This window comes from Macrobrachium rosenbergii, chromosome 41, assembly GCF_040412425.1.
Source record: "Macrobrachium rosenbergii isolate ZJJX-2024 chromosome 41, ASM4041242v1, whole genome shotgun sequence".
In the NCBI taxonomy this organism is placed as follows: domain Eukaryota; kingdom Metazoa; phylum Arthropoda; class Malacostraca; order Decapoda; family Palaemonidae; genus Macrobrachium; species Macrobrachium rosenbergii.
The window spans coordinates 70,174,469-70,201,439 of record NC_089781.1 but is presented as its reverse complement, the minus strand read 5'-3'; positions in this window follow the sequence as shown (position 1 = coordinate 70,201,439).

The window sequence follows — 26,971 nt, the reverse complement described above, 5'->3', positions numbered from 1 at the left end:
AATCTGACCTGTTCCCTAGTGCTAAATGCCCTTTTTGGCCTTCCCTATCCCTACATGTCTCCCCATCGCGTGATGGGGGGAAGGGGTTTTGTATTGTTTACTGGATCGCGCGATGTTGGGGGTAAGGAAAATGGAGGCCTAACTAACGGCTGTTGACTGGTTCAAGTAAGCCGGTTTTTTGCAACGCCCGCACTAACAGACTAATTCAGAGATGGCAGAGGAATAACAGACTAATTCAGAATTAAATGACGGAATCAAATATACAGGAAGGGAGGGATATTTATTCTTGACAATATACATATACATATATATATATAAGAACACACCAGCATATATATATATATATATATATATATATATATATATATATATATATATATATATATATATAATATATATATATATATATACACACATAATGTATGTATAACTGAATCACAGAAAATATGGAACATGATGAATATATAAATAAAAAAGACAAAATCCACAAAGGAAAGAGAAACAATGGAGTGCTGCAAGGCCTTTGGACTCAAAAATGAACTTGAAAATAGTACTCATCATCCTTTACTTAGCAGACTGAAGAAATATAAAAATAAGTTTACAGAGAAAGCTCATATAAACGACAGATGGCAATTACAAAGGAAAAAATATGTACCTGGAATCCAACACAATTGAAGAATTAGCTGAACTGCCAAAACAAGGTTAAATATTTAAGAGGTTTTACAAAGGATAAGAATCAACCGTTCAGAAGCAGGGGCAGGACAATTAGAAGATTATACAAGGAGATGACTGACCACAAAAACTGTTATAAAAGTGCAACTCAATTCTCTTTTTTTTTTTTTAAACAATAACAATTTTTGCAAGATGAACATTTTTACAAATAAAAAATACGAACGCCTTTCTTTACGTCAATCTATTTCATTGTGGCCTACACAAGTCCTCTCAGCTCAAGTGGTTAATGTGTTTCACCGTTTGTCGAGAAAGTGAACATTACAATCATGATCATTCATCACGTATATTGAGTTGCCTAACTTTCCTCATTAAGGAACATTCCACGCAAGTCCAGTTCCAAATGGCATTGGTACCTAAAAAGAAATTACCGTTGTATGATATGAATGGTCCTAGCAAGTTCATATTGTTAACAGTAAGAATTTTTTTGTAGAACGAAAACACCTTCTATGTAACAATTCGTATAGTAAGTTTGTACAGTTCTGAGAATTGCTAATCGTTGACCCTCCTACAAACATTTATATATATATATATATATATATATATATATATATATATATATATATATATATATATATATATATATATAATGTGTGTGTGTGTGTGTGTGTGTATATAATGTATGTATACATACATATATATACAGTATATTTATATATATACAAATAAATATACATATTAATTTATATACATAATGTATATATACAGTATATATATAATATATATACATATATATATATATATTATATATATATATACATATAATATATATATATATATATATATATATATATATATATATATAAATATATATATAGTGTGTGTTTGTGGGAGGGTCAACGATTAGCAATTCTCAGAATTGCATAAACTTACTATACGAATTGTTACATAGAAGGTGTTTTTCATTCTACAAAAAAATTCTTACTCACTGTTAACAATATGAACTTACTACTATGAGATTCAGGGCCTCTGTAACACGGTTTTTTACTTTGCTCCTTATCAAAGCATCGGATGTAGCTGAAAGTTGACATATGTATATTTTACAACCACACACAAATTTTGTCAGCATTATCAATAACCTAAACCCGATAGTTTTAATTTTTATAGAGTAAAAATTATCTAGCCGACGCCATGGCCAATGATTACGAGCCAAGAGTTGAAAAACACTCATTACGTCAGCAAGGTAAACACCGTTTGGCGAAATGTTGCCCCGCCCATCCACCAGACAGAAACTCATTCACCTTGTTCCATCGGCTCTGAAACCCGTAGCAGTCAAGAATGGCTAACAGGATTTGGAATTGTCCCCGTGGTTGCAAAACTGCATGTCATATGACTTGCAACTTTATACAGTCAAGAGAAAGCCCGTGGCCATACTTACTATAGCCTGAATAGGTAATTATTCAGTTTCTAGTTTAAATCCAATGTTTATGGTCTGATTTGTATTTAGCGTAACGTGATTATACTACTTGTAATGTCATTCAGGACTTTGAACATTTCCATTAACTATTCACTATGCCACCAAGAGAGAGATTAAGAGAGAGATTGTATGTAAACAGTCTTTATATAACTATTTTTGTTAAAATAAGATTTTTATCCAAAGTAAATACAAGCTTATATGTGCTAAAATCTCCAGCAGACCAACGGATCATCCGATATAATTTTTTTCTTCTTCTTTAGGCCGTACGACCGTGTTGGATATGTTTTGGGCATGACTGCAGGTGCAGTGAGGGTCACCGTCAACCGTGCCTCCAATTCCGTTCCTTCACCATCGTCAGGATCACAAGCGCCGTCTGTCTTTGATAACTTTACGATTGGTGCCATTCGCCACTGTATCCACAGAAAGTTTGCCGAGAAGGAGCATTTTACTGTTGGTTCCTTGACAACAAACCTCAAAACAGCTGGCATTATTCCGGAAATGACATCATGGGCTTCAGTACTTCGACTCTTGCATTCTATGGGATTCAAGTATAAAACTTCCCAACGTAAGATGTATGTAAGGAAGGAATCTCTGGAAATTGTATGCCGCCGGATAACTGCTCTCCGTGATCTACGACGCCAGTGGGAGGAGGGGAGAGTGGTCGTTTATGTAGATGAAACCTGGTTTACGACAAGGATGGCCCACACAGGGAATGGGCAGACACTACGCAGGATGTCACCATCCCCACTTACAGTCGTCAGGTTCCTCCTGGAGAAGGTGAGCGTTTTGTGGTGGTGGCAGCTGGCACGAATGACGGCTTTATAGATGGTTCATACCTGTGCTACCTGGCCAAGACCAATCAGGGAGACTACCATGGCGAGATGAATGCAAAGTTGTTCAAACTGGCTAACGACGCAACTTCTGCCATCCTTTCCGAGCCATCTGTACTTGTGCTTGATAATGCACCATATCATAGCACACTGATCGAGGAGTCGATGCCCCACATCAGCAAACATAAAGGCAGATCTCGTCAGGTAATTATAATGACTTCCAATATATATATATATATATATATATATATATATATATATATATATATATATATATATATATATATATATATATATGTATGTATATATATATATATATATATATATATATATATATATATATATATATATATATATATATTATATATATGTATATATATATATGTATATATATATATATATATATATATATATATATATATATATGTATATATATATATGTATATATATATATATGTGTGTGTATATATATGTATATATATATATAATATATATATATATATATATATATGTATGTATATGTATATGTAGACTCTACTGGTCACTTTTACAGACACATATGTAATTCTAATAGCCACAGAGGGCATTGTGGCTATTAGAATTACACACACACATATATATATATATATATATAATATATATATATATATATATATATATATATATATATATATATATATATATATATATATATATATATATTATTTAAAATTGTTCGAAGAGTCAATTAACCTATTTTAATGGGAACTTTATCCAATTGCACTTTATTGCTTGTACTACATGTAACAATTTATGATCTATCCTGCTTATTTGCCAAAAGAATTGGCCGGAGCGAAGGTATGAGATTGACAACACCATCCGTGAATGGGGCCATGAGGTTGTGCGTTTGCCCCCCGCTCACCCCGAGCTCAATGCAATTGAACAGGTGTGGGGGGTCATGAGGAGACACGTACGTTCCTCCCTCCGTCGATTTACCTGATCCGACCTGCAGGACAGGTTGGAGGAAGCCAGGCTTTCTGTTACCCCGGAAGTGTGGGCAGGAGCAGTTCGACAATCCCGTCATTTCGAGGAGGAGTATTGGGAGTCGGACAATATCCGAGAGACAGTAGAACCAGTCATCATTAGCCTGGCCAGTGACGATGAGGACGGGGAAGATGATCTTTTCCTCGAGAGTGATGATGACTGCATTTTGTAAATAAATCATGAATAGTTTTAGGAGTTTTATTTGTACATCTAATGGGAATTTATAGAAGTAAAGTGAACATAATTCATTTATCCTTTAAAATAATTACAACACGAAGCAAAACAAATAGTAAAGATGATAATAAAATGAAGGAATGATACCATACTTTATCTTTAGCTTCAACATCGGCAATAACATACCCAGTTGCCATAATTTGTTAGCTTAATGAAATAACCTATCATCTAATGTTAAACTTAATTTCTGAGGAGGCCATGGCTTATTGCACAGTGAAAAAAACAGGACAAAGACTTTATGAATGGCGGAACGATACATAGATGTGGGTGGGGTATCTGTGCTAGCGAAGTAATACTACTGTAGCAGTAGTGCCGCAACAGTAGTAATAGCAGTAATATACATGAATTAAACGTTTAGGCCAACTGCTGGGATCCTTGAGGATCATTTAGCACTTCTTACAACCACTCGAGAAATGAGTTTTTATAGCCAGAAGTTAAATTTTCTAATCCAACAATGCCCATGATAGCCTTCAGTGTTATCCTGAATTATAACGAGGCCAAAGTGGGTGGAGCCTCATGAAGTCATCATTCTGACAATAATTATTGGTGAAGGTTTAAAGCCAAAATACGGTACCGGCTATTTTTTTTTTTTTTTTTTTTTTTTTTTCAGTAAATAGGTAGACAGCCAATACATAAAAATTGCTTGACATTGGATATAGCAGTTATCAAATCACGCTTGTCTACTATGTTTTTGAAAATTACCAGCTTTTCCCTACATCTTGTCAATCTGCTTGTGACCTATAAAGTAGACTGAATTTCTTAGGAAACTTATTTTGGGAGTTAGACTAATAATCGAAGTGTTTTTGTATTTATTAACATATTTTGTTGGTTTGTTCATTATAACAATTATCAGTAGAGAGGTTTCAGAGTTCATAAAGGTGTACTGCTTTGCTTGTATCTAAATTTTTATGTCATTGTTGCCAGAGGTCTAGCCTTCGTTACGTACAGCCAATCATCCACCGAGAAAGAGGGAAGAAATGCTGTCATAAGTTACGTAACGAGTGCGTTCGAAACCTTTTCTCTGAGTAAGTTGGCCCGTCTTCAAAAAAAGTCACTTTTACATTATAAGTACCAAATTTATTCAACCTACACAATGCAGAATACAATCAAAATTTGTGTGTAGATATAATGTGTATTCTGAATAAGCGTTATATTTATGAAATGCATAGATAAAAAGTTATTGCGAAAAAACCGTGTTACAGAGGCCCTGAATCTCATAGTAGGACCATTCATACCATACAACAATAATTTCTTTTCAGGTACCAATGCCGTTTGGAACTGGACTTGCGTGGAATGTTCCTTAATGAGGAAAATTACGCAACTCAATATTCGTGATGAATGGTCATGATTGTAATGTTCACTTTCTCGACAAACGGTGAAACACATTGCCCACTTGAGCTGAGAGGACTTGTGTAGGCCGCAATGAAATAGATTGACGTAAAGAAAAGCGTTTGTATTTCCTATTATCAGTCTGGGAAAATAAGACCCAATTGTAGCTTTATTAGTTAAGACAAACCTACATTGGTAGGCATTTCTTAACATTTTGCAAAGATTTTTCCGTATTCCATAGGGAAGGTTTCCAAAATATGGAAGTCTTACATACCTAATGTCCTTTGGTGCACTGAAATTTGGAACCTGTAAAATTAATATCTTATCATGAAAGATTCCAAAAACTTTTTTTAAAAATGATTGAAAATTAATTGGAACATAAGTGATTCTGTAAATACTGAATCAAGCACACGTCTCAAATTTCAATGTACCAAAGGACATTAAGTATATAAAACATCTATGTTTGGGAAAATTCAGTTCAGATATACGAAAACGTTTTGCAGAAAATTAAGTTCAGGTTTGCCTTAACTAATAAATTTACAATTGGCTCTTACCTAAGCAAGAAAGAATACTGATAAAATGTCTTATCTTTATGCACTGTTTACCAGTTTACTTGTCCTAGCTGTAATACCTGTTTCACTAGTAGTTGTAACCGTTGGATGCAAACAAAACTTCTGAACACATACAGAGGACCATCAGAATAGGGCTCCCACCAATACAACCGTCACATTCAGCTATTATGGATCACTTTCGCCCGCAAGACCATAGTTTGACACCACAAGACTTCAAAATCCTGTATAAAGCAAGAGACAAACTGAAACCTCTCACAGAATTTTTTGGCATTAGAAGAATGAAACCAGAACATAATAAAAATATACTAATTCAGTTTTTTTGGCAATTGTTTAGTGTTCTTTTCCTTTTCTATACTATTTACCACTATCAATCCATTTCAGCGATGTTAATCGATTGCTTGGATGAACATGTTTATTTACCTTTTTTTGTCAAGTGCATTATATTACAGTAAATGCCTCTTACTTGCTATTGTCTTTTTACATCTCATATATTGAAAAATTAAGGTTATCACTTTTATATTGTTATGCGTGTTATCATTTTTATATTGTTACGATTGCTTATCATTTCTATATTTTTTCTCAGTCTGATGATGGTGATATAAATACCGGAAATGTTGCTAATAAGAATAAAGACGAAATAAATGATTTTAGTACTGGTATTCTTTTTTTCTAAACAGAATTAAATTTCCAAAGAGAAGAAGCATTGCTGACATACACACACACACACACACACACATATATATATATATATATATATATATATATATATATATATATATATATATATATATATATATATTATATTTATATACATATTTCAGTTGTAGGTCTGATATCCTTGATTATAAAATCCTTAATTACAAATTAAACCTTAAATTGAAATTAATTAAATTTGAAATAACAAAGAGAGAGAGAGAGAGAGAGAGAGAGAGAGAGAGAGAGAGAGAGAGAGAGAGAGAGAGAGAGAGAGAGATGAACAAATAATAAGTCCCTTCTCTATATTTGTTTGGATCTAGTAGTTCCTCTTTATTGTGGTGTAAATTAAATGTTGTTAGGCAAAGGCCCGCTAAGATATTTCGCTGAAAGCTTTTATCATAGTTTGTGCACTTTTATTTATACTAGTAAAAACATAAAACACCTGTTTATTAATTATGGAAGGCATAAGTTTTTCATTTCCTTATCAAAATTACTCACGGAAATTGCAGTGTTCATTTACTTGCAAAATTCTTCATGGTAAAAAGTGAAATGTCTAAATGTTGCCCTATTTGACAAATGAAATAAATTTTGATTTCATACGCAGTACATGCAGAAGCAAATGTACATATGCAAACATTTGGCTTTTCGGAAAAAAGTTCCATTTGACTCTGAGCTGTATGAGTCAGATATAATCGCTTGAACTCGATAATCCTGAGACTTCACATATGTTACTAAGAGTACCGCAATAAGTCTTAAAAAGTCATAATAAATATGTTTAATAAACGTAATGACAAAAATGATATTAACCCAGGGCGATAATGGAAGAAACAAGGTGGTACCATTATTAAGGGTTGGATAGTGTAAACATATCCGAGGAATTCAGATTGCTTAATTAGTAATTCCACAAGAGGCAGGCAGTTTTAATGAGATACTTGTTTTCCTGTTTACAGAACCACACCTACTATTTAAGACCGTCTAATTAGGCACCGGTTTCTACAAGAAACGGCATAAGAGGTGAAGGAAATGAGTACATACTGTAGAGTCGTGCTAAGAATCCTGCTAACTTCTGCTCCTGTTTTAGAAAGCGTGAGTTACAGAGAAGGTTAAAAAATCATGAACTTATGCAGAAAAGGCTCAGTATCACTTCCTTTCTTCTCCTTGGGAATAAGAACATCAAAGCTTTAGATTTTGTGCCTAAACGGAGATAGTCTATTCGTATCTCATAGACAGGACGGATCATGCCTCTCTATATTTCCGTTTCGTGTTTGCCCACAACTCTATATATAAAATTCCCTGAGAATTCAACACAAGTTACGTATGTTAGTGAGAGACAAAAACAATTATGATGTATATTAGAATTTCACAGCACTCAAAAGTATGAGGCAAGCACGGCTATTACAAACTTAGCGTGTAACTATTTTAAGTGGTCATTATTGGAAAATCGTAAGTTGAAAACGTTTGCAAAGTAGAGCATTTGAAGTCAGCTTGATATTTGCTCTCCAATGTAATATGAACCTTGGAGGAAGAGAAATTTTAGTGGTGCCTAATATTCAACAGCGTTTTCGAAATATTCTACTGTCTTAGGTCATTACTGTTTTAATGTTTCCCCAATTAAATTTTTTTATGGAAAGTATAAATATCATCCTAGTATCATGAGGCGAGAGACATGTATTGTGAATTACTAACCCTCTTGTCATAAATTAAATACGAAACCTCTCCCTTGTTTTGTTGGTTACACTACCACCGCCATCTGTACCCATTTATTTTGCATTAGAAACAGGAGCCCAATCCTGTTACCGTCATAGTAAAATTCACATTAGACAAGAGCTGCAGAAACATTCCCTGTAAAGGGTCCAGAAAATTATAAAGATTTCGGCCAAAGCTGACAATGTTCTGCAGAAAGCTGCTTTTCAACATAAAATTTACTCTCAAATTATGAAGATTAGGGAAATGAACTTTTATGGGAGATTGAGAGTTGAAGGACCACTCAGAGAAAAACAAAACTTTCATGTTGGGCAGATGGACGAGTGATGCGAAATTGCGCCTAAAAAATTGGTGAAGACATAGAAAGACAGATATAAGACTACGATGGGCATATGCTGACCCAGAGAATACATATGATAGAGAGGTGCCTTGAACATCTAAAAATGTTTGAGAGATAAGATTGTGCCTGAAAATGAGGCAGAAGTACTAATTGGCAGTGTGAACCTGGCAGAAAAATTTTCCCTTAATACTTAACTGCAAGCAAGATTGAGAACACGCTTGTAGGTTATTAATGAGTGTTCTGTGGGGAAAGTTTGCATCATCTTTCCAGGATGCATAATTATATTCTTAGCTACATTTCTGATTCCACAGTAACCAAGCTTATATTTTCTTTAGTACGTTTGTTTTGAAATACTTTGATCATATCTTTAAAACAGACTAATGCAGATTACAACAACGGTCTCTAAAATTTAACAGAGAATTCCTTTTCTCCTTCATTTAGCAGAAGTGCTGAGACAGATGATGCTATTATTTAACTCGTTATACCTGATGACAAGGTGTTAAGTAATTTCTTCCTTATTATACAGCCCAACATTGTTAATTGAATCTATAATTGAAGGTCTGGTGCTACGATTACCAGCGAGAACACATTATCTAGGTGCAATATGAACAACTCACTTTAGAGAGAATTCTGAAATTATTCATATATATATATATATATATATATATATATATATATATATATATATATATATATATATATATATATATACATATACATATATATGTGTGCAATTATAAACAAACGATACCCAGGTGACATAAGACCATTACACAAATAATTAAAACAATACGTCATCTTGTCTGTAATCTATAGAAACGACTCCAGAAGTCTAAAACCCTGTCAGTCTTATCGGTCAATGTCTGCTTGACATTCACTAATAAGAAAAGATTTGTATCAGTGGTGAACGATAAGACAGGCAACGCTGCTGAGGACATATACATACATACTTACATATATATGTATGTATATATATATATATATATATATATATATATATATATATATATATATATATATATATATATAGAGAGATAGAGAGAGAGAGAGAGAGAGAGAGAGAGAGAGAGAGAGAATAATCATCATAATTTACTTTTTTCCACTGAACACTTCTTACAACAATTTGTGAACGTTTACCGGCAAAAGAAAAGGGAAAATGCTACCACTGAAAATTTTTAAAATTATCTTTAGTTCCATCTGTACGATACCAACATATACGTAGTTCACAGTGATCTCCAGTGTCAAATATATGGAGGTTCGTGTGTTCGTCTTGTCAAAACTTAAGCAAATACTTGAGTAATATTGCAACAGCGTACTAATTAAAGCATGTCAAGAACAATGTACATCTTATGGTATAAGAATTTATGACAGATAGACGTGAATTACCCTTATATTATATAACCCATTTAAAGGATAATCATATAACTATATATTTCGGTGCATGTACAGTCGTGGAATTTTTTATTTTAAATGTATCCTTGAAATCAGTTTTTTCCTACACGCAGGTACTGTAATAGGTAAAAGATTTTTTTCGTTCATATCCCTCATCAATGTGATAGTGTCCACATCATGAATATTAATAATAATAATAATAATAATAATAATAATAATAATAATAATAATAATAATAATAATAATAATAATAATTTGCTAGCTGTGTAGTACTGCAGGAAACATTCATGTGACAAGGATTTGATTGATTAAAATATTGAATTAACAGGCTTGAAAGGGAAAAAACAGAATGGAGATGAAAATACAAATTATATTTATATACAGATGAAAATATTTCACTTCTTCGAAGTATGTGAATAAAGTGAGCAATATTATGGCAATAATAACCATACTAAAATGTTATCCAACATATATTATACATCATATACCCTCAATAAATATGCAACAATATTATGTTTATAAAGAAAGTTAAGATAGATCGCCCTTTGAAGTAGAAACATTTAAGGATTGCATCCAAGACGAGAGAGAGAGAGAGAGAGAGAGAGAGAGAGAGAGAGAAGAGAGAGAGAGAGAGAGAGAGAGAGAGAGATTGTTAAAAAAGACACGATTTTATAAATGTGGATATGTTTCGTGTATCTGTAAGTTTCAAAGCGTGAAGGCTCGTTTGTTTATTTATGAGGACCAATATCTAGAGCTGAGAATGAAATCTAAGATAAATATATAGATTAGCTAACACAAGCAGACAGTTATGAATAGCAGAATTGAACTCCATTTATTCATCTGAACAGAAACGACTGGCGACAGCATATCGAGCACTCTATGATGGATGAGGTTCTTTTACTGATTTTATAGTCACCAAAAAATGAAAATAAAAGGATCTGTAATAACGGATTATGAAAATCTTATATTAAGATTCAATACTCACTGACAGGTAGGCCTTGTGTTCCATCTTTTAAAATGATGAACAAAGTTGATGTATGTTATATTTGGAGTGTATTTCATTAGCATTATGTAAACAAAGACTTGCTACAATGAGAATCCAGAAATCTCTAAATTTTTAAATTGGATTTCTGTCCAACTCAAATTACCATACAGGCTTCACAGCAACATCAGAGGACTAAATTTCCTTCTCTTCTAAGCCGTACGCGGAACATATTGAAAAACATAAGACATGAAATGAGAAAATTTAACCACCAGTCGCTAAAATACTAAAAGGAAATAAGCGTCTAAAAATTCTCTTATGTAAAACAAGTACAGATATGGAGAAATATTACCAATATATTTGACTTCCGTTAATTTAGAGGTAAACCAACTCCAGACGAACGTAAGAATGGATTTCGAGATACTCGTTCACTACGTTGGGAAATGATAAATCTACTTTAAAGTAGATTTATCATTTCCCAACGTAGTGAACGAATATCTCGAAATCAATTTACATTCGTCTAGATAGTTTGCTCTAAATCTGTAGATAGTTTATTTCTAAATTGTTTTACATAAGAGAATTTTTAGACGTTTATATCCTTTTAGTATTTTAGCGACTGGTGGTTAAATTTTCTCATTTCATGTCTATGCAACCTGAATACCCAATAGGCGTTCCTATTATTCACTTACAAAAGGAGCCTCGTGTGCACTGAGTCACCAAACAATCTCCTTGAAATAAGGAAATTAGTAACTACGAGGAAGTTCCATCGATCCCTACTACCTCACTGAGAAAATTAAATACTCTCCTTATGAACTTCTTCAGAGAGCTTCATGCTTTCTAAGCAATATCATTTTAAAAAACGTAAAATTTCAAAACTGCAGAATAATTAATATAAAATTACTTTTATACTAATAATTAAAACAACAATATATATACATATATATATATATATATATATATATATATATATATATATATATATATATATATATATATATATATATATATATATATATATATATAAATGTATATATTTAATATAAATGTAAATTTGTATGTGTTTTTGTGCAAGGAATTTAATAGAGTTATCGCTGAACTCGGTGGCTTTTTGGTTGTTGATCAAATTTTGCCTAGTTTGATAATATTTTCTAATTTTCTACGTTCTTCCAAATGAAGTTGACGGATAAAGAAACGAAGCTCAACTCTTTATTCCATTGGCTGGGAACACAACACTACGCTGTTACGTCACTCTTCGTGATCTCTTCAAAGTGTACTACATGAATTGTTGTTGCTCATGGTTGAACTGGCTTTATGCCAGCAAGGGCTCTTGCTCATAGAACAGCCAGTAAACCACATACATGAACTTTGCGTCCTGTTGTTTTATCACATGATGCGGGCGGAGCTGTAGCGTCCATATACAATGACACTACATTTCAATACAATATAGTAAAATAAAACACTTTTAATCGATTTAAAGTTGTCCACAAAAAACACATTACAATAAAATTAATATAAAATTTCCTAAATGAACTGTAATGAAAACAAAAACCCACGTGCATAGATTGTTATGGCAACAAACAAAACAGAATATGAGTTGGGGGTAAGGATCTAGGGGAAATGAAGAGGGGTAAGGGGAGGGGGATGGGAGAGAAAGACGTGATTCAAAAAGTGTTTTTGCCATTATTAGAGTTATTTACTATTTCGGCGTTAGATAATGTAGGTCGCCTGCAAGATGGGGGCGATCTTTCCTCTTCCAGTTGGCGGTTCAGGGTTAATTTTTGTTATAAAATCCTGACGGATTCTGCTATAATTAGTCGATGGTAACTATGTTCCGTACAGACGATGTTGGTATTCTCTACTAGTTCTTGCGTTGTGGGTTTGCGGATGTGATGGTCGAGACAGTACTGGTGAATGGTTCCATTATTACGTTTTTTAAGGTTTCGGAGGATTGCCACATCCTCTCTGGGCAGATAAAGCAGTAAACGACGTTGGCACTGTCTTCCTGTTCGGGTGTTGTTCTTCATTAAGAGGGAAGTGGTCAAATTAGGTTTGCAATAAATGCGTAATTTAACCCGTTCAAGGGGGGGTTTGGGAGTTATCCCTCTGTTGATCATGCTGGTGATCGCTCTCTTCTCTTCAAATCACGAAAGATTTGAAGTAGGGAAGAAGACGATCACCAGGAAACAGAGAGAGAGAGAGAGAGAGAGAGAGAGAGAGAGAGAGAGAGAGAGAGAGAGTTTTATATAGGCTGAAAAAACCATGGTTTGGATTATTTACACCTTCAGTGTGTTAGAGTAACATTAATAATTACAAAACGTTCCCCTTGCCATTTTTCTGGTTTTGACAGTAATAGCCATTACTTCAAATTATAAAGAAAATGGTTATCGAGATATATGTTCTCTTATTTCAGATGGTAGAAACATGAGATGATATCTGACTTATAATGTTGCGTTTGATATAAAAAAATTTAAATACGATGTCTCACTATATATATATATATATATATATATATATATATATATATATATATATATATATATATATATATATATATATATATATATATATATATATATATATATACATATATTCACTTTATAGTTTGTGCCACTGGGTACAAACAATAGTAGGGCTCCAACATTTTTTTAAGTTGTAAATTGCATATCTTTTCGCATATAACAATAGTAGTCACACTAACATTTTTTTCAGTTGATTATGTAATGATGTAGTCACCATTCGTAATGATGTTACCAAATCTTATGATGTACTTTCTTTATTGTTGTAATGTTATTAGAGTCCCAGGAGGCTTAGGATGTAGTTTTCTTACTTCATTAACACTCTAATAAGACATACAGTGTTTATACAAATTAAGTGAATCAAAGTATGAGCCTTTCTTTCTTCTCAACCCACAACTGGTGAGGCTTACGACCTCACTCCTCTAAGACTCTTCTCTCTCTATCTATCTTCTTCTCCATCTGCTTCTCTTCCTTCCTTCCTTGCTTTTTCAAGGTTCTTCAAAGGAAAATGTCCATCCCACAGTGGGCGGGCAATAGCTTTTGTTCTGCCTTGTAGTCATCCTCTAGTGGTTGGAGATTATCTAACGACGTCCTTTTGGGTGTGATTGACTTAATCCCTCCTTTGTGGGTGGGACTAATGACGTCATCGGAAGTCTTCTGGTTCCGGCGAAAGTTGAAAGGTCAGCTCACAGGTAGGAAGCTTAGGCATTTTTGTTATGATTGCGGTTAGATTACTGGCACCCGTGTTTTGGCTTTATAATCATGACATAGGAAGTGTCGTTACTCCCCTCTCCCTCTCGTTTCTTTATTATTCATTCTCTCTCTCTCTCTCTCTCTCTCTCTCTCTCTATCATTTCTATTACTGGTTCCCTCTCATATCTTTTTCTCTCTTTTATATTTACGCTATTCATAACTAATATTCTCCTAGTTATCATTACATCATTGGGCCACTTAGCAAACATTGTCTTCAATGTTTACTTAAACATAATAAAATGGATACAATAATAATTAAATTGGCAATAAAATGAAACAATGGACATAACAAAAATTGTTTCTCCAATTGTGGAAGAAAAGACAAAAGTTCATTAAAACATTCTCCAAAAAAAACAATCATATTAAAATATCAAACATATCAAATCATAAGTATATTAATTCATAAGTATATTAAATGAACATATGAACAATAAACATATGAAATTATCATCATGTAACAAATAATGTTAACATCAATTGTCAATTATTGTTATTATATTGAGTTCTGTCAATATCACTTGTATTTTTCTGATAATAAGATTTCTCACTACCAGGATGAACAAAATAACAGTTATTACTATTACCATCAGATTTACTAATGATAAAATTTGGGAGACAGTTTCTTTATAGAAGAAATATTCCTCAACATATTTCAAATTTTCAAGCTTCCTTAATTCTAACTGAGACAACTCAAATTCATCTATTTTATATGATTAATTCTTATACGGCACATGTTTGTTGAATTTATATGTTGTGAAAAGATGGGGTTCATAATATAATTGGTTGCTATCACTAACTGACATGATATTGTAAGGATTTAACATTTTTAAACTTTATTTCTGTACTAATGTTGTACCATTTAATTTTAGTTACAACAGTATTTAGTAGAAATACAAAGATTTCTTGATCAATTATAAGTGCTTCAAAAGGTTTATCAAAGTTTGGGGTACATACATCTTTTTCCTGGTTGTGGTTTAATACAATTTCTTGAATACAGGGATAAGCTCTAGTATTCTTTTACAGGTTATCAAAATTACATATATATTCCTGTTCTTTTAACAGAATACGCTCATTAAATTGTTTATCAGTGAAGAATGACAATAGTAGAGCGTGTTCTTCTAATGTGAAATGCCTCATTGTCCCCCTTTTGAATGACTATTTGATTATTAACTATCATAGGAAATGGGTACACAGTAATTAATGTGTTTGTGATCCTAGTATTGAAAGGTAAAACTAAAATAATTTTATCATAAAGTGTTTTGGCACTTATCAAATTGTAGTACATGAATACATCTTCCACAAATGGCTGAAAAAGTTTTACCATGATACAAAACTTAATAATGTCTTTTAATTCTTTAGGAGTGATTAGTGTTGGGCTCAAAATACCTTTAAAAGCATTTAATGTGTTTTTATGTTCCTGTAAAATCACTTCACTTTCTAGAGCAAATGTATTTAAAAACTGTATGTTTTCCAACTTATCCAGTTCTTTTATTACATTTTGATTGACTTGATTTATACAAATTTTCAGTTTTTCTATGTTCTGCATTTTGATTGTGTGAGGTAATCATTTTATTTAACACTGTGCCTCTTGCTGCTGCCCATTTTTCCAGTCTGTCTATTCTTTCTCTTTCATGTTTACTACATACATTATATTTATGATATTTTCAGTCCAACACCAATGTCTATATATATATACACACATATTTAACTCTGTCGGTTTTGTACATTATATATTTTGTTTATAACATTATCTACAGCATTTTCATGTCTTATGTTATCTATTTTTACTACTTTTATATGATCCCAGTGAACTACTTTTTCCTTTAGATCACGTTCATTAATTACTCTATGTTTGTTTAAATTTAACACTTCTACAACTCTATATGGTCCATTGAACTTGGGAGAAACCTTTATATTTGGCCCTTCTTGAACATGATTTTGTACATAAATTTGAGTGCCTACTGTAATGCCTGATTTAATGGTATTTTTGTTATAATATTTGGCATGAGTTTTATGAACCTCTTTTAATTTTGCCCTTGTTTTCATGATTGTCTCGTAAGTACGTCTGGTTTTCCATGCAACATAGTCCTCATAATTATAAATATGTCTGAGTGGTGTTCCATCGTCTAATAATGCGTTAGGCATTCTGTTCTGATAACCATATAGCAAATAATGTGGGGATTCTCCTATTGTCTCACCTACAGTATTATTCAATGTGAACTGTACATCTTCTAGTGCTAAGTCCCAATCTTCTGTCCGTGGGCCCACTAAAGTTTTCAGGATATCTTTTATTTTACGATTAGTCCGTTCTACTCCTCCATTAGAACTTGGTTTATAAGCGGTTATTTCACACTTATTTATTTCATAAAATTAACATATTTTCTTGAAAAGGTCACTAGTAAATTCGGCAGCATTATCAGAAAGAAGAACTTGTAGACATGAATGCCTTTTGATAATTCTAGATTTAAGAGCTTTTGCTACTGTAGCTGCATCTCTGTTTCTTACTGGTACGATTTCTACATATCTAGTTAGATAGTCTAAGAAGACTAATATTTGTTTATTTCCTCTAATAGTCCTTGGAAATGGACCTAAAAAGTCCATAGTTACTACTTGAAATGGATTTAATTCTGATGGATATTTTTCAAGTGGAGCTGTAAGATTTACGTTACCTTTATGTTGATTACAAACTATACAGTTTTGTACAAAGTTTTTTGACATCACTACAATTTGGCCAAAAATAGTTTCTGGTTATGATTGTGATAGTCTTTTTAATTCCTGGGTGTCCTGCTAACTTATATGAATGTATTAGTTCTAAATCTTCTCTGATTAGTGTTTTTGGGATGTATAGTCGAGAACAACCATTCTTCTGTTGGCCTTTTATACAACAATCCATTTATTAATTGAAAATCAGGTTTTAAGGATTCATCTAGTATTAACTGTCCAAATATTTGTCTGATTTCTGCATCTTTTCCTTGTATTTTTACTCTTTCTAAATCTAAATCTACTACTTGACAACTATAACAAAAGGTATTAGAGGTAATGCATTCTACTGTTTCTTCCTGATATCTGGATAATGCATCTGCCAAGGTGTTAAATTTTCCTGGAATATATCTGAATTCCGGGGCAAATTCTAATATACTAATGAACCATCTATTGAACTTCATGTTGTTGGTAAAGGCTCTCTTTTTAAATAAGTCACAAATGGGTTTGTGATCAGTAAGCACATTAACCTTATGACCTAAAAGTATGTCTAAATTTCTTTAAACCCCAATATAAAGCTAAACACTCTTTCTGTAGTACTATAGTTCCTTTCTCCGGGGTTTAAAACTCTACTAGCATAATATACTGCCCTCATTCTAGTTTTGGCCTTTTGTAACAATATAGCTCCTAGCCCTGTACTTGAGGCATCACAAGCTAAGTAAAAGTCTTTGGAAAAATCTGGGTAGACTAAAACAGGATTCCTGGTCAATTTGCTCTTTAGTGTTTGAAAGACTGTTTCTTGTTCATCCTTCCATTCATAATTAACATCCTTCTTGGTTAGTTCTGTCAAAGGTTTGGCTATAGTAGCAAAACCTTTTATAAAAGGTCTATAATAACCTACCATACCTAGGAACCTTCTTAATGCTTTCAAATTGGTGGGAGCTGGGTAATCAATTATTGCCTTTATTTTACCTGCCTGCATGAGCAGTCCATCTTCACTACTTACATGACCCAAGTATTCTAAGGATTTCATCAGGAATTGACATTTCTTCAATTTTGTTTTTAGTCCTGCAATTCTTAATCTCTCTAGGACCATTTCTGATGTTCTAAGGTGACTTTCTAAGTCTTTGCTAAAAATGATTACATTGTCCAAGTATACTGCAACATTTTCTATTTCTAAACTTTGCAACATTAATCTGACAAATGTTAATGGGCTGATGTGAGCCCAAATGGCATTACTTCAAACTGTAAATGTTCTTTATGGGTGTTGAAGGCTGTGAATTGTTTCGATTCTTCATCTAGAGGTACTTGCCAATATCCACTAAGCAAATCTAAGGATGGAAATATTTTGGCCCCTCCTAATTGAGCTAACATATCTTGAATTACCAGCATCGGCATTCTATCTGGAACTGTGTTGGAATTTAACTCCCTGTAATCTATCACAAGTCTCCAACTACCATCCTTCTTTGAAATAAGTAACAATTTGGGAATTATATGGAGATTTAGAAGGAATTACTACTCCATCTCTTTTCATTTCCTCTATCAAATTGTCAACTATAGGTCTCTGGCTTATTGGTAATCTGTAATTCGGAATAAAAAAAATGGCTTGGCTCCATCATCTAACAAAATTCTATGTTGTAACTTGTAGAACATCTGTTCTCCCTAGTTTATCTCCTTCTATGGCTATTACATTTCCATATTTCTCTAACACCTGAATTAACTTGTGTCTTATTTCTGGAAAATCTGTTTTATTTACTTCTTGATTTATTTGAGAGTTTTGGCCCTTTATAGAGAAAAATGGTTTTTCTTCCACTGTTAGTAAAGGAATGTTAATAGGAATCCCTAAGCAAAAGACAATGCCTGCGTATAGTGTTAGTCTGTTATCTGATTAGTTTTGGACATAAACTTCGCAGTTATCACCACTCATTTGGACTAGTGAATTATCCATTCTGACAAAATCTGGCAATTCTTCATTCAATAATAGAATATCCTTATCCTTTACATCCTCTTTTGATCTCAAATATATTTTTGTTAAACATTTTGGATACAAAGTTACTGCTCTGTTGAGTATAAATGGTACTTTATCATCATCAGCTGTGCTAACACAACATATTTCTTCTTCTTCTATGTCTGAAAAATAGCAAAGTTCTGTATCTCCAGTGGTTTCTTCTATTACTTCTACTATACTACTTATATCTGATTTATTTATTTTATCTAAGAGCAATAGTTCATTTAGTATTTTCCCTTCACTTTCACAACTCATAAGTTCCTCATTGGACAGTTAGGTACCGTTCTCAGTTAGCACTCTGCTGCCCCGCATTCAATTCTCCGACTGGCCAATGAAGAATTAGAGGAATTTATTTCTGGTGATAGAAATTCATTTCTCGCTATAGAAGGCCGGATTCCACAATAAGCTGTAGGTCCCGTTACTAGGTAACCAATTGGTTCTTAGCCATATAAAATAAATCTAATCCTTCTGACCAGCCCTAGGAGAGCTTTAATCAGCTCAGTGGTCTGGTTAAACTAAGGTATACTTAACTTTTCACAACTCATTACTACATTAATATAGTTATTGGTATAGGCGCCTTGATTTTCGTTAGATTCAGTGTTTTGGTCATCACAATTATTTATATCTGAGTAATTATTTATATCTGAGTAATTATTTATATCTGAGTAATTATTTATATCCGAGTATATTTCATCTGTATGTGCACATCCCAACAATGCTGTATTCTGTAATTGTGGGAATTCCTCTTTTTTATCTGTTTCTATTTTATCTTGCTTGTTCTGGTTACTTATCTGCTTTTTCTGTATGTCTGTCTTGCTTGTCAAAACTGTCTCAGACAAATTGATCAGATTTGGGTGAAACTTTTCTTTGTCAAGTGTAAAACATACGCTCTTCTGATTATCCTGTTTCAGGCTAATCTTTCCTTCACTACTATCTAATATTATTCCACATCTCCTCATTAAATTAAATGAGAACAATACTTGTGCAGGGAAAAATCTTGTCTTCTAAAACTAAAAAACTTTCAATAAAATTATGTGACAAAATATTTATTTCCAAGTTCACGTTCCCCAGACTTCTAATGTTTCTCTGCTATTCCTTTTATTACTCTACTTTGACCTTGAATCTGAGTTTCTGCAATGCCTAAATATCTGGTTAAAGTTATTTTATCAATTATATTTACAGTACTACCTGAATCAATGAATACAGTACATGGCCTTCCATTTATTGGAATCTTTACAATAGGCAGATCCTTTCTGTTTATTTCTTCTTCTTTAATGGAAAATACTACTTCTTCGCTTTGTAAATAGGAAAATGAAGATGAACCTTCATTTCCCATTGTAAACGGTTTCTCCTTTTTCTCTTTCATCGCCTGGAAGGGATTTACTTTCTTTTCTCTGTAAAGAGGTTAATTGTCACTGACTGGATAATTTATTTATATTTGGGCGACTGTTACTTATCTCTATCTATTGGCTTCCTTATTATTGAACCAACAGTTTTTAGTTAAATGCCTGATCTTTTTGCAAACTGCACAGATTCTAGGCCTTCTGCATTCATTAGTGGAATGATTGGTATACCCGCAGTTTTCACGTTATTTTTGGTCTAGCTCCTTGAGCCGAATTATTCTCTGGTTTTGTATTATTTGTGTTTGAATACTGACCATTATGATATCTTATGGGTGGATCGAGGAATGGTCCATTCCTCGATTGATTCTGTCTTCCTTTCTGGTTTGGATTCCATTTTTTCCAAGTATGTTGTGCATATTTGCTTTGAAAGGAAGTTTGTCTATTCCCTACTTGTCTGGAATTATCATTATACTTATTTCTTTTATATGAATCACTGGGATTTCTGCCTTTCCTTTCAATTTGTGTTTCTGTTACCCCTACAAATTCCTTAGAAAAATCAATCTCATTCTTCCAGATTTCTTGCCTCATTGATATTAAAGCTGTAAGGCTATCACTTTTAGGATTAATTTTGACTTTCTTGAAAGCTTTCTTTTCTTTCTCTCCGAGTGCGTTATACATCGTTCCAAATGACAAGTAATTCAAAACATATCTTAAACTAACTAAATCTTCTTCTTCATCACCAAAATCATTATTTCCTATGGTGATGTTTGTTTTCTTTAAGTCTTCTATTACTTTGTGTATCGATCTTCAACATCTGTGTGAAGATTTGCCATGGATTCTCCATCATAATGCTGGGTAAGGAATTTATTGATGTTATATAATGCATCATTTTGACTTACTGGTTCCCAGATAGATAAACAAATGCGTTTAAATTCATTGTATGTGGTTATTTCCTGAATCTAACTGAATTTAAAGTTCTATGCGCATCACCGCTTTCTGAACTAACAAGAAGCAAGGCTTCCTTAATTTTAGTTCTTTCATTTGTTATTCTCCCTGTAGATATGCGACTGTTTGCATCAGCTAGCCACTGGTTCACAGAATATGATTCTAGCCTGTTTTTGTCAGGATTTGAACGTTCAACTTTTCCACAGAATCATGTGGCTTGTGTAATGATCGCTGTTTGCGTCATTGTTCTATATTGAAATGTGTTAGTATTATTAGTATTACTATTATTATTGCTATTTGTGTTATCAGTGTTAGTACTTTCTTGAGTTAATGACATTCGTGAACTTGGCACTGGAATTTGACTATGTCTAGCTGTTGTTGGTCTTAAATTGTAATGTCTATTTCTAATAGTATTCAACAGTTCATTAAACAAATCCTACATATTACCAGTTTGCTAAAAATCATAAAAAAATTTATACACAAATACACACCAGTATTCAAAAAAACATTTCATCAAAAGAATGTTATGTTATTAAAAATTCCTATCTATCTAACATAAAAAAAAATCACAAGTTAAAAAGATTTTTTAGAGAGATTCACAAAAATTTTATACCTTCTAAGAGAGACAATAATTTTTTTTATACACTCATAGAGAGAGAGAGAGAGAGAGAGAGAGAGAGAGAGAGAGAGAGAGAGAGAGAGAAATAATTAAAATAACTTCTCAATCATGACTTACTTATTACTGTTGTGGTTAGGTTTTAACTGTTGTATTGTTACCATTGCTTCTCTTGAATTGTTTTTCACTTTTCCTTTTCACAGCCAACACTGTAGTTTGTTGTAGACACTCAGGGTACGACTTCTGGTTTTTAAATCTTGACTAAAACTGCCCTTTTCTTGTTTTGTTGCCCATCAGGGATTCGTCGTCTTCTTAGATTTCACCAGTAATGTTGATTTTTAATGGGAGTGTTTGTCGTACACGTGAAATGCGCTCATCCATTTTAACAGATCATGTACAGAAATCTGTTTTGGGTGTTGTCGATAGCTACCAACAAACAGGCGATGTTGTTTTGCCATCTCACGTTGACTGGTATGCTTGCGTTGTTCTCGTAGCTCAATCTTCGGGGAATAATATTTCTTAGTTATGGGTTTTCTAAGCGGTAATGTTTATAATTCTTCCTTCACTTTGTTCTGTTTTTGGCTGTTGACGTTTGTAGCGGGAATGTTTTGTCTTCTTATTAAATTTCTTGAGGTCTGCTTGTTGATTTGTCCTTCACACTGCACTTTTTACATCCTCTTTGGATTCCATACAGTTGTCACCATTTGTAATGATGTTACCAAACCTTATGATGTTCTTTCTTTATTATTGTAATGTTATTAGAGTCCCAGGAGGTTTAGGAAGGCAGTGTGGTTTTCTTACTTCATTAACACTCTAATAAAATATACAGTATTTATACAAATTAAGTGAATCAAAGTATGAGCCTTTCTTTCTTCTCAACCCACAACTGGTGAGGTTCACGACCTCCCTCCTCTAAGGCTCTTCTCTCTCTATCTATCTTCTTCTCTTCCTTCCTTCCTTGCTTTTTCAAGGTTCTTCAAAGGAAAATGCCCATCCCACAGTAGGCGGGCAATAGCTTCTGTTCCGCCTTGTAGTCGTCCTCTAGTGGTTGGAGATTATCTAACGAGGTCCTTTTGGGTGTGATTAATTGACTTAATCCCTCCTTCATGGGTGAGACTAATGATGCCACCAGAAGTCTTCTGATTCCGTCAAAAGTTGAAAGGTCAGCTCACAGGTAGGACGGTTAGGCATTTTTGTTATGATTGCGGTTAGATTACTGGTGCCCGTGTTTTGGCTTTATAATCATGACACAGGAAGTGTCGTTACTCCCTCTCTCTCTCTCTCTCTCTCTCTCTCTCTCTCTCTCTCTCTCTCTCTCTCTCTCTCTCTCTCTCTCGCGTTTCTTTATTATTCATTCTCTCTCTCTCTCTTCTTCTCTGTCTATCATTTCTATTACTGGTTCTCTCTCATTTCTTTTTCTCTCTTTTTATATTTACGGTATTCCTAACTAATATTCTCCTAGTTATCTTTACAATATTGCATATCTTTTCGCCTATAACAGTCTAGACAATTTCCAGATAAACAATTATAACGTTCAATTTTCCATCTCAGTTTTTAACAGATTCTAATATGACACCATGATGCGAGGGTTTGTAGGTATATTACCTTATTAAATCATTATGTCACAAATTGAACAGTCCTTCGTTATTACCACTAATTCCCTGTCTTCTGTAGTTCTCCGGTTTTTATTTAGTCGTATTATGACGTCAAAATGTCATCAAATATAAACTGCGGAGTCCCAGAAGCTGGCCAGAGCTCATAAAGTATGTAGATTCTTCACTAAAAGGCCGCACAGAGTTTTGCAGGAATCATTTATTCAAAATTCGCGTTATTATGCCTGCTGCGAAAGGAAATGTGTAGTAGAATTCATTTCTACGTCTTGCGGAAAGATGATATTGATAACTGAAACTTCTTGCTACTATTTATAAATAAATGAATATACGTCCACACCTTCATTGTAATGATAACTCAAGATCAATTTTTCACTGATTTTGGCACCGCAGTAGAGTAATATATTCATTGTACTGGTCAGTTCAGTATCAAAAATCATCTTTCTTTTTTTGGGTGGGGGCGGGTGTTCTTCACATACAGGCAAGAAGAGTGATCTTATTCGTCAAAACCATCTACTTAGTGTTGTAGGTTGTGAATCAACCTTTTGGTGAATAGATTCCACAATGATACACTGAGAATAGTGGACAATGTTCGGTTAGGGTCGAAAAGGCACCTTTCGATAGTTTTAAGTTGTAAACAGATTCCCATTTTTATTTTATAAAAGCACATTAATCTGTGATCACTTTTTCTTCAAAAATTTGATCTGATTTTCCCCTAATTTTAATAACTGAAAAATCTGAATTTCTGTCTAAATTCATTTTGCAATATAGAACATGATCATTTTTACATTTGAAATACAAATTTTACGTCGAAACAGATATGGACGATTGTTTATTTAATATATTAGTAACTTAGTTATGGGAACTTTCATTCCATTTTTTATTGCTTTTCTGATAATCTATTGTTTACAAATTCTACGAAAATATTAATTTCTCTTAAACTGATTTATTATATGCAGAAAAGCAACCAATCATCATAAAGATTAAAAATATTAATCGAGATTTCAAAGGATGAAGGTTTACACGAGATACAAAGACATACTTGGCGGGGGAGGGGGAGGGGGATGTCCAGCCCCTAAATACTTCTAATCCTTTAACATAGTCACAACCTAGTATTTATGGGATGCCCAATAAGGTCGACATTTTTGCATAAAAATTTCAACATAATTTTATTTCCGTACACTTAATAAGAATGAGTCTTTACTTTATCAAAACGCGTTTTCTTTCCAGGAAATGTATGTCAAACCTTATTTTACTAAAATTCTGATTGTAGCCATAAGAATCTTTGAAGATAATTTTTCTTATGTATTCAATGCCGAAAAAGCTTGAATTGTCTAGGAAAATATAGGCATTACTAGATAATCATCGTAAAAATGCAGAGGGCGTGTAATAATAATCGTAAAAGGTAGAGATTATTGTAGTTTCTAAATAATCTGGTTATTTTTCTGGACGGTGTCTTTTTTCGTAAATATATTTTAACAGTTTCACATTTTTTTACAGTTTCACTCTTCCCTCATTAGTTACTGTATTTACTCTGAATTATTATCAGGTGAAAATGTGTGGTGTATTTGTCGTATATGAGCTGGCTGATATATCGCCTGCTACTGGCGATATAGCAGCAGCATCAGAGTCTGTTTGCTTCTTCACCGGACAGATGATGTCAAAGCATATCGGCCGATGATAAGTGTTTCATATAAATTTTACGTTTATGAAGAAGCATCACCGAAATCTCATGAGTCATTTCTATACGCATTTATACCTGGCAAATATTTGCTTAGCCATTAATAATTTCTTGACTTTCTGTCAAAAATAGTCTGACAATTTTTTTCATTTTCTTATACTGCTTCTCTATCTCTGTCCATGGGTTCAATGGGGGTCTTAAATGGTTCACGGACATGGAGCCGTTGATTTACTAACCTATGTGTTCAGGGAATTTACTACAAGAGACTGATAAGCATTTACAACATTGGATTTTTTAACCTATTTACTTATTTCAATGATACTTTTTTGGACTTAGACGAAGACTTAAGAAAAAAACCATTATAATTTAAAGTTAGTCGTTCACGTATGCGCATCTGATTATGTTTCACGGTCATCATTATCGCATCAAAATGTATTGTTTCATGACAATCTTGTCAGAATATAGATTACTGTTCAGAGTAAAAAACTGAAGTCTGAATAATGCGTAATTTGAAATAAAGTGTGATTCACTGATTCAGGTTAATCCATTTGAGCTGAATTCCGATGGGTAGGCAAGCATGGGAATTCTTTCTCCCCTCCCTCTCTCTCTCTCTCTCTCTCTCTCTCTCTCTCTCTCTCTCTCTCTCTCTCTCTCTCTCTCTCTCTCTCTCTCTAAAGCCTAGAATTGCAAATAGCATTTAAGTATGGGAACTGGCAGTTGCAAGTAGTGAGTTTTTTATATGGAAGATTTTTAGTTATTATTTGGTAGGTTTAGTACGTCGAAGCTGCAAGAACATATCAGAGCAAAATCACTTAGAAAAAATGAGAGAGAGAGAGAGAGAGAATTATAAACCCTAAAATCACTTCAACTAATGTCTGGATGCAAATATTTTATAAGTACTTGCCTATATGTCTTTGGGGACAGATCCTCAAAATACAAGAAACGAGATAATTCGCTCTTTGAATATGAAAGAAATCATCCATTAATGGAGACATCTCTCACGAACAATTCTTTTACAATCATTGGAGTTTGCAGATTTTTCATTATATTGATGTGAATAAAGAATTTATTTTCTTTTGTGTTTGTGACTCCATTTATAACTGTATCTCTCATACATTAGAGTTAAGAGGTTAATTTACCTTGTATTATTGCATTTTCAAATACGGAATCTTTGCTCATCTTTTGTTACCTGATACCAGTGAAACATCCACACCTTATGTATGACTAGGATGACTATAAAAGGATATTCTGTCTGAATGTTAATTAACGGAACTAATCTCAAATATATTTCAGTAACAAGATCGGTAATCTTTAATCATATCTGAGCTATTTTAATTCGCGTGACTTTTCCTAAAATATTTACACTATGCTGGTTACATTAGTGTCTTTTAGAACCTTATTTGTTTTCCCTTCACATGAAGTAATCAACCACAGGTATAAACGCAATTAATCTTAAATTTTATTTCTATATTCATCTAGGGTGTACCCTACTTCCTAGATCATTATTCACCCTGTATGATTTATATTAACATCTTTAGTTCGTGCTTTCTT